General features: G+C 53.4%; 1 protein-coding gene across 1 annotated transcript in view; it reads right to left on the reverse strand.

The window, feature by feature from the left end:
• The window catches only part of LOC140405315 (rho GTPase-activating protein 9-like), a 128701-nt gene that overhangs the window by 355 nt on the left and 120846 nt on the right, over positions 1-7500 (reverse strand). The gene's annotated exons all lie outside the window — the stretch shown is intronic.

A 7500-nucleotide genomic window follows, 5' to 3' on the forward strand; every position in this document is an offset into this window, starting at 1 on the left:
GACCCTCCCACAGTGCGGCGCTCCCTCAGCACCGACCCTCCCACAGTGCGGAGCTCCCTCAGCACCGACCCCTCCCCACAGTGCGGAGCTCCCTCAGCACTGACCCTCCCCACAGTGCGGCGCTCCCTCAGCACCGACCCTCCCACAGTGCGGCGCTCCCTCAGCACTGACCCTCCCACAGTGCGGCGCCCCCTCAGCACTGACCCTCCCACAGTGCGGCGCTCTCCCTCAGCACTGACCCTCTCCCACAGTGCGGCACTCCCCTCAGCACTGACCCTCCCACAGTGCGGCGCTCCCTCAGCACTGACCCTCCCACAGTGCGGCGCTCCCTCAGCACCGACCCTCCCACAGTGCGGAGCTCCCTCAGCACTGACCCTCCCACAGTGCGGAGCTCCCTCAGCACCGACCCTCCCACAGTGCGGAGCTCCCTCAGCACTGACCCCTCCCACAGTGCGGAGTTCCCTCAGCACCGACCCTCCCACAGTGCGGCGCTCCCTCAGCACTGACCCTCCCACATTGCGGCGCTCCCTCAGCACTGACCCTCCCACAGTGCGGCGCTCCCTCAGCACTGACCCTTCCACAGTGCGGCGCTCCCTCAGCACTGACCCTCCCACAGTGCGGCGCTCCCTCAGCACTGACCCTCCCACAGTGCGGAGCTCCCTCAGCACTGACCCTCCCACAGTGCGGTGCTCCCTCAGCACTGACCCTCCCACAGTGCGGAGCTCCCTCGGCGCTGACCCCTCCCACAGTGCGGAGCTCCCTCAGCACTGACCCCTCCCACAGAGCGGCGCTCCCTCAGCACTGACCCTCCCACAGTGCAGAGCTCCCTCAGCACCGACCCTCCCACAGTGCGGCGCTCCCCTCAGCACTGACCCTCCCGCAGTGCGGCGCTCCCCTCAGCACCGACCCTCCCTCAGTGCGGCACTCCCTCAGCACCGACCCCTCACACAGTGCGGTGCTCCCTCAGCACTGACCCTCCCACAGTGCGGCGCTCCCTCAGCACTGACCCTCCCACAGTGCGGAGCTCCCTCAGCACTGGCCCTCCCACAGTGCGGCGCTCCCTCAGCACTGACCCTCCCACAGTGCGGAGCTCCCTCAGCACCGATCCTCCCACAGAGCGGCGCTCCCTCAGCACTGACCCCTCCCACAGTGCGGAGCTCCCTCAGCACTGAACCCTCCCACAGTGCGGTGCTCCCTCAGCACTGACCCTCCCACAGTGCGGAGCTCCCTCGGCGCTGACCCTCTCCCACAGTGCGGAGCTCCCTCAGCACTGACCCTCCCACAGAGCGGCGCTCCCTCAGCACTGACTCCCTGTGCCACTTGCCAGTGAGGCTAGAAATAGGAAGATAGAGCAGCTAAACACGTGGCTAAACAGCTGGTGTAGGAGGGAGGGTTTCCGTTATCTGGACCACTGGGAGCTCTTCCGGGGCAGGTGTGACCTGTATAAGAAGGACGGGTTGCATCTAAACCGGAGAGACATAAATATCACTGGCCGCGAGGTTTGCTAGTGTCACACGGGAGGGTTTAAACTAGTAGGGCACGGGGGCAATAGGTCAGAACGTGAGAGCATTGAGGGAGAACTAAGGAATAGGGCCAGTGCAAGAAGTTTTACGGGTAAGGCAGATGAACTTAGAGCTTGGATTAGTACTTGGAACTATGATGTTGTTGCCATTCCAGAGACCTGGTTGAGGGAAGGGCAGGATTGGCAGCTAAACGTTCCAGGATTTAGATGTTTCAGGCGGGATAGAGGGGGATGTAAAAGGGGAGGCGGAGTTGCGCTACTGGTTCGGGAGAATATCACAGCTGTACTCCGGAAGGAGGCCTCAGAGGGCAGTGAGGCTATATGGGTAGAGATCAGGAATAAGAAGGGTGCAGTCACAATGTTGGGGGTTTACTACAGGCCTCCCAACAGCCAGCGGGAGATAGAGGAGCAGATAGGTAGACAAATTTTGGAAAAGAGTAAAAACAACAGGGTTGTGGTGATGGGAGACTTCAACTTCCCCAATATTGACTGGGACTCACTTAGTGCCAGGGGCTTAGACGGGGCGGAGTTTGTAAGGAGCATCCAGGAGGGCTTCTTAAAACAATATGTAAAACAGTCCAACGAGGGAAGGGGCGGTACTGGACCTGGTATTGGGGAATGAGCCCGGCCAGGTGGTAGATGTTTCAGTAGGGGAGCATTTCGGTAACAGTGACCACAATTCAGTAAGTTTTAAAGTACTGGTGGACAAGGATAAGAGTGGTCCGAGGATGAATGTGCTAAATTGGGGGAAGGCTAATTATAACAATATTAGGAGGGAACTGAAGAACATAGATTGGGGGCGGATGTTTGAGGGCAAATCAACATCTGACATGTGGGAGGCTTTCAAGTGTCAGTTGAAAGGAATACAGGACCGGCATGTCCCTGTGAGGAAGAAAGATCAATACGGCAATTTTCGGGAACCGTGGATGACGAGTGATATTGTAGGCCTCGTCAAAAAGAAAAAGGAGGCATTTGTCAGGGCTAAAAGGCTGGGAACAGACGAAGCCTGCGTGGAATATAAGGAAAGTAGGAAGGAACTTAAGCAAGGAGTCAGGAGGGCTAGAAGGGGTCATGAAAAGTCATTGGCAAATAGGGTTAAGGAAAATCCCAAGGCTTTTTACACGTACATAAAAAGCAAGAGGGTAGCCAGGGAAAGGGTTGGCCCACTGAAGGATAGGCAAGGGAATCTATGTGTGGAGCCAGAGGAAATGGGCGAGGTACTAAATGAATACTTTGCATCAGTATTCACCAAAGAGAAGGAATTGGTGAATGTTGAGTCTGGAGAAGGGGGTGTAGATAGCCTGGGTCACATTGTGATCCAAAAAGACGAGGTGTTGGGCGTCTTAAAAAATATTAAGGTGGATAAGTCCCCAGGGCCTGATGGGATCTACCCCAGAATACTGAAGGAGGCTGGAGAGGAAATTGCTGAGGCCTTGACAGAAATCTTTGGATCCTCACTGTCTTCAGGGGATGTCCCGGAGGACTGGAGAATAGCCAATGATGTTCCTCTGTTTAAGAAGGGTAGCAAGGATAATCCCGGGAACTACAGGCCGGTGAGCCTTACTTCAGTGGTAGGGAAATTACTGGAGAGAATTCTTCGAGACAGGATCTACTCCCATTTGGAAGCAAATGGACGTATTAGTGAGAGGCAGCATGGTTTTGTGAAGGGGAGGTCGTGTCTCACTAACTTGAGAGAGTTTTTCGAGGAGGTCACAAAGATGATTGATGCAGGGTCGGGCAGTGGATGTTGTCTATATGGACATCAGTAAGGCCTTTGACAAGGTCCCTCATGGTAGACTAGTACAAAAGGTGAAGTCACACGGGATCAGGGGTGAGCTGGCAAGGTGGATACAGAACTGGCTAGGTCATAGAAGGCAGAGGGTAGCAATGGAGGGATGCTTTTCTAATTGGAGGGCTGTGACCAGTGGTGTTCCACAGGGATCAGTGCTGGGACCTTTGCTCTTTGTAGTATATATAAATGATTTGGTAGGAAAATGTAACTGGTCTGATTAGTAAGTTTGCAGACGACACAAAGGTTGGGGGAATTGCGGATAGCGATGAGGACTGTCGGAGGATACAGCAGGATTTAGATTGTCTGGAGACTTGGGCGGAGAGATGGCAGATGGAGTTTAATCCGGACAAATGTGAGGTAATGCATTTTGGAAGGTCTAATGCAGGTAGGGAATATACAGTGAATGGTAGAACCCTCAAGTGTATTGACAGTCAGAGAGATCTAGGTGTACAGGTCCACAGGTCACTGAAAGGGGCAACACAGGTGGAGAAGGTAGTCAAGAAGGCATACGGCATGCTTGCCTTCATTGGCCGGGGCATTGAGTATAAGAATTGGCAAGTCATGTTGCAGCTGTATAGAACCTTACTTAGGCCACACTTGGAGTATAGTGTTCAATTCTGGTTGCCACACTACCAGAAGGATGTGGAGGCTTTAGAGAGGGCGCAGAAGAGATTTACCAGAATGTTGCCTGGTATGGAGGGCATTAGCTATGAGGAGCGGTTGTACTTAGGCCACACTTGGAGTATAGTGTTCAATTCTGGTTGCCACACTACCAGAAGGATGTGGAGGCTTTAGAGAGGGCGCAGAAGAGATTTACCAGAATGTTGCCTGGTATGGAGGGCATTAGCTATGAGGAGCGGTTGAATAAACTCGGTTTGTTCTCACTGAAACGAAGGAGGTTGAGGGGCGACCTGATAGAGGTCTACAAAATTATGAGGGGCATAGACAGAGTGGATAGTCAGAGGCTTTTCCCCAGGGTAGAGGGGTCAATTACTAGGGGGCATATGTTTAAGGTGAGAGGGGCAAAGTTTAGAGTAGATGTACGAGGCAAGTTTTTTACGCAGAGGGTAGTGGGTGCCTGGAACTCGCTACCGGAGGAGGTGGTGGAAGCAGGGACGATAGGGACATTTAAGGGGCATCTTGACAAATACATGAATAGGATGGGAATAGAGGGATACGGACCCAGGAAGTGTAGAAAATTATAGTTTAGACGGGCAGCGTGGTCGGCACGGGCTTGGAGGGCCGAAGGGCCTGTTCCTGTGCTGTACATTTCTTTGTTCTTTGTTCTGACCCTCCCACAGTGCGGCGCTCCCTCAGCACCGACCCTCCCACAGTGCGGCGCTCCCTCAGCACTGACCCTCCCACAGTGCGGAGCTCCCTCAGCACTGACCCTCCCACAGTGCGGAGCTCCCTCAGCACTGACCCTCCCACAGTGCGGAGCTCCCTCAGCACTGACCCTCCCACAGTGCGGAGCTCCCTCAGCACTGACCCTCCCACAGTGCGGCGCTCCCTCGGTGCCGACACTGTGGGTGTCGGAGAGGGCATTTGCCCCACATTGTCCCAGTGGATCTGCGTCCCTCCGCAGGATGCCCTGGATCAGCTGTTCCAGAATCAGACAGATATATTGCACTCACAGGGCGGTTGAATAATCGAGGGATCCTCTGTAGCTGCGGTTTTATTAGCTAATGCTCGTTAACCACAACCAGAAATAGGATTTTCACTTCCCCACCCACTATCGAACTCCCCACCCGTCACTCGCATTGCTGCTCCCTGCGTCTCGACCCCACTCTGGGGGTGTGGGTGGGGACGTTTTCATCTGTCGCACGCTCACTTAGACACACTCTCACACACACTCTCACACACTCTCTCTCACACACTCTCTCACACACTCTCTCTCACACACTCTCTCACACACTCTCTCACACACACACTCTCTCTCTCACACACACTCTCTCACACACTCTCTCTCACACACACTCTCTCTCACACACACTCTCTCACACACTCTCACACACTCTCACACACTCACTCTCTCACACACACTCTCTCACACACTCTCTCACACACACACTCTCTCTCACACTCTCACACCACACTCTCTCTCACACACACTCTCTCACACACTCTCTCACACACTCTCACACACTCTCTCTCACACACACTCTCTCTCACACACACTCTCTCTCACACACACTCTCTCACACACTCTCTCTCACACACACTCTCTCTCACACACTCTCTCACACACTCTCTCTCACACACACTCTCTCTCACACACACTCTCTCACACACTCTCTCACACACACACTCTCTCACACACACTCTCTCTCACACACTCTCTCTCACACACTCTCTCTCACACACACTCTCACACACTCTCACACACTCTCTCTCTCACACACACTCACACACTCTCTCTCACACACACTCTCACACACTCTCTCTCACACACTCTCTCTCTCTCACACACTCTCTCTCTCACACACACTCTCTCTCACACACTCTCTATCACACACACTCTCTCACACACACTCTCTCTCACACACACTCTCACACACACACACTCCCTCACACACTCTCTCACACACTCTCTCTCTCTCACACACTCTCTCTCTCATACACACTCCTCTCACACCCACACTCTCACACACACACTCTCTCTCACACTCTCTCTCTCACACACTCTCTCTCACACTCTCTCTCTCACACACTCTCTCACACACACTCTCTCTCACACACTCTCTCTCTCACACACTCTCACACACACACTCTCTCTCACACAATCTCTCTCTCACACACTCTCTCACACACACTCTCTCTCACACACTCTCTCTCACACACTCTCTCTCACACACTCTCTCCCACACACATTCTCACACACACTCTCTCACACACTCTCTCACACACTCTCTCTCACACACACTCTCACACACACTCTCACACACTCTCTCTCACACACTCTCTCACACTCTCTCTCACGCACACTCTCTCTCTCACACACTCTCTCACACACTCTCACACACTCTCTCTCACACACTCTCTCACACACACCCCTCTCTCACACACACTCTCTCTCACACACTCTCTCTCACACACACTCTCACACACACTCTCTCACACACATTCTCACACACACTCTCTCACACACACTCTCTCACACACTCTCTCAAACACTCTCACACACACTCTCTCTCACACACTCTCTCACACACTCTCTCACACACTCTCTCACACACTCTCTCTCACACACACTCTCTCACACACACACGAACTCTCACACACTCTCTCACACACTCTCTCTCACACACACTCTCTCACACACTCTCACACACTCTCTCACACACACTCTCACACACTCTCTCTCACACACTCTCACACACTCTCTCTCACACACACTCTCTCTCACACACTCTCTCACACACACTCTCTCTCACACTCTCACACACACACTCTCACACACACTCTCTCACACACATTCTCACACACACTCTCACACACACTCTCTCACACACTCTCTCTCACACACACTCTCTCTCACACACTCTCTCACACTCTCTCACACACTCTCTCACACTCTCTCTCACACACACTCTCTCACACACTCTCTCACACACTCTCCTCTCACACACTCTCTCACACACACCCTCTCTCTCACACACACTCTCTCTCACACACTCTCTCTCACACACACTCTCTCACACACACACGCACTCTCACACACTCTCTCACACACTCTCACACACTCTCTCACACACACTCTCACACACTCTCTCACACACTCTCTCCACACACACACACTCTCTCTCACACTCTCTCTCACACACACTCTCACACACACACGCACTCTCACACACTCTCACACACACTCTCTCACACACACACGCACTCTCACACACTCTCTCACACACACACTCTCTCACACACTCTCTCACACACTCTCTCTCACACACTCTCTCACACACTCTCTCTCACACACTCTCTCACACACTCTCTCTCTCACACACTCTCTCACACACACTCTCACAGACACTCTCTCACACACACTCTCTCACACACTCTCTCTCACACACTCTCACACTCTCTCACACTCTCTCACACACACTCTCTCTCTCACACACACTCTCTCACACACTCTCTCACACTCTCTCACACACACTCTCACAAACTCTCACACACTCTCTCTCAC

This window comes from Scyliorhinus torazame, chromosome X, assembly GCF_047496885.1.
Source record: "Scyliorhinus torazame isolate Kashiwa2021f chromosome X, sScyTor2.1, whole genome shotgun sequence".
NCBI classification, from domain to species: Eukaryota; Metazoa; Chordata; class Chondrichthyes; order Carcharhiniformes; family Scyliorhinidae; genus Scyliorhinus; species Scyliorhinus torazame.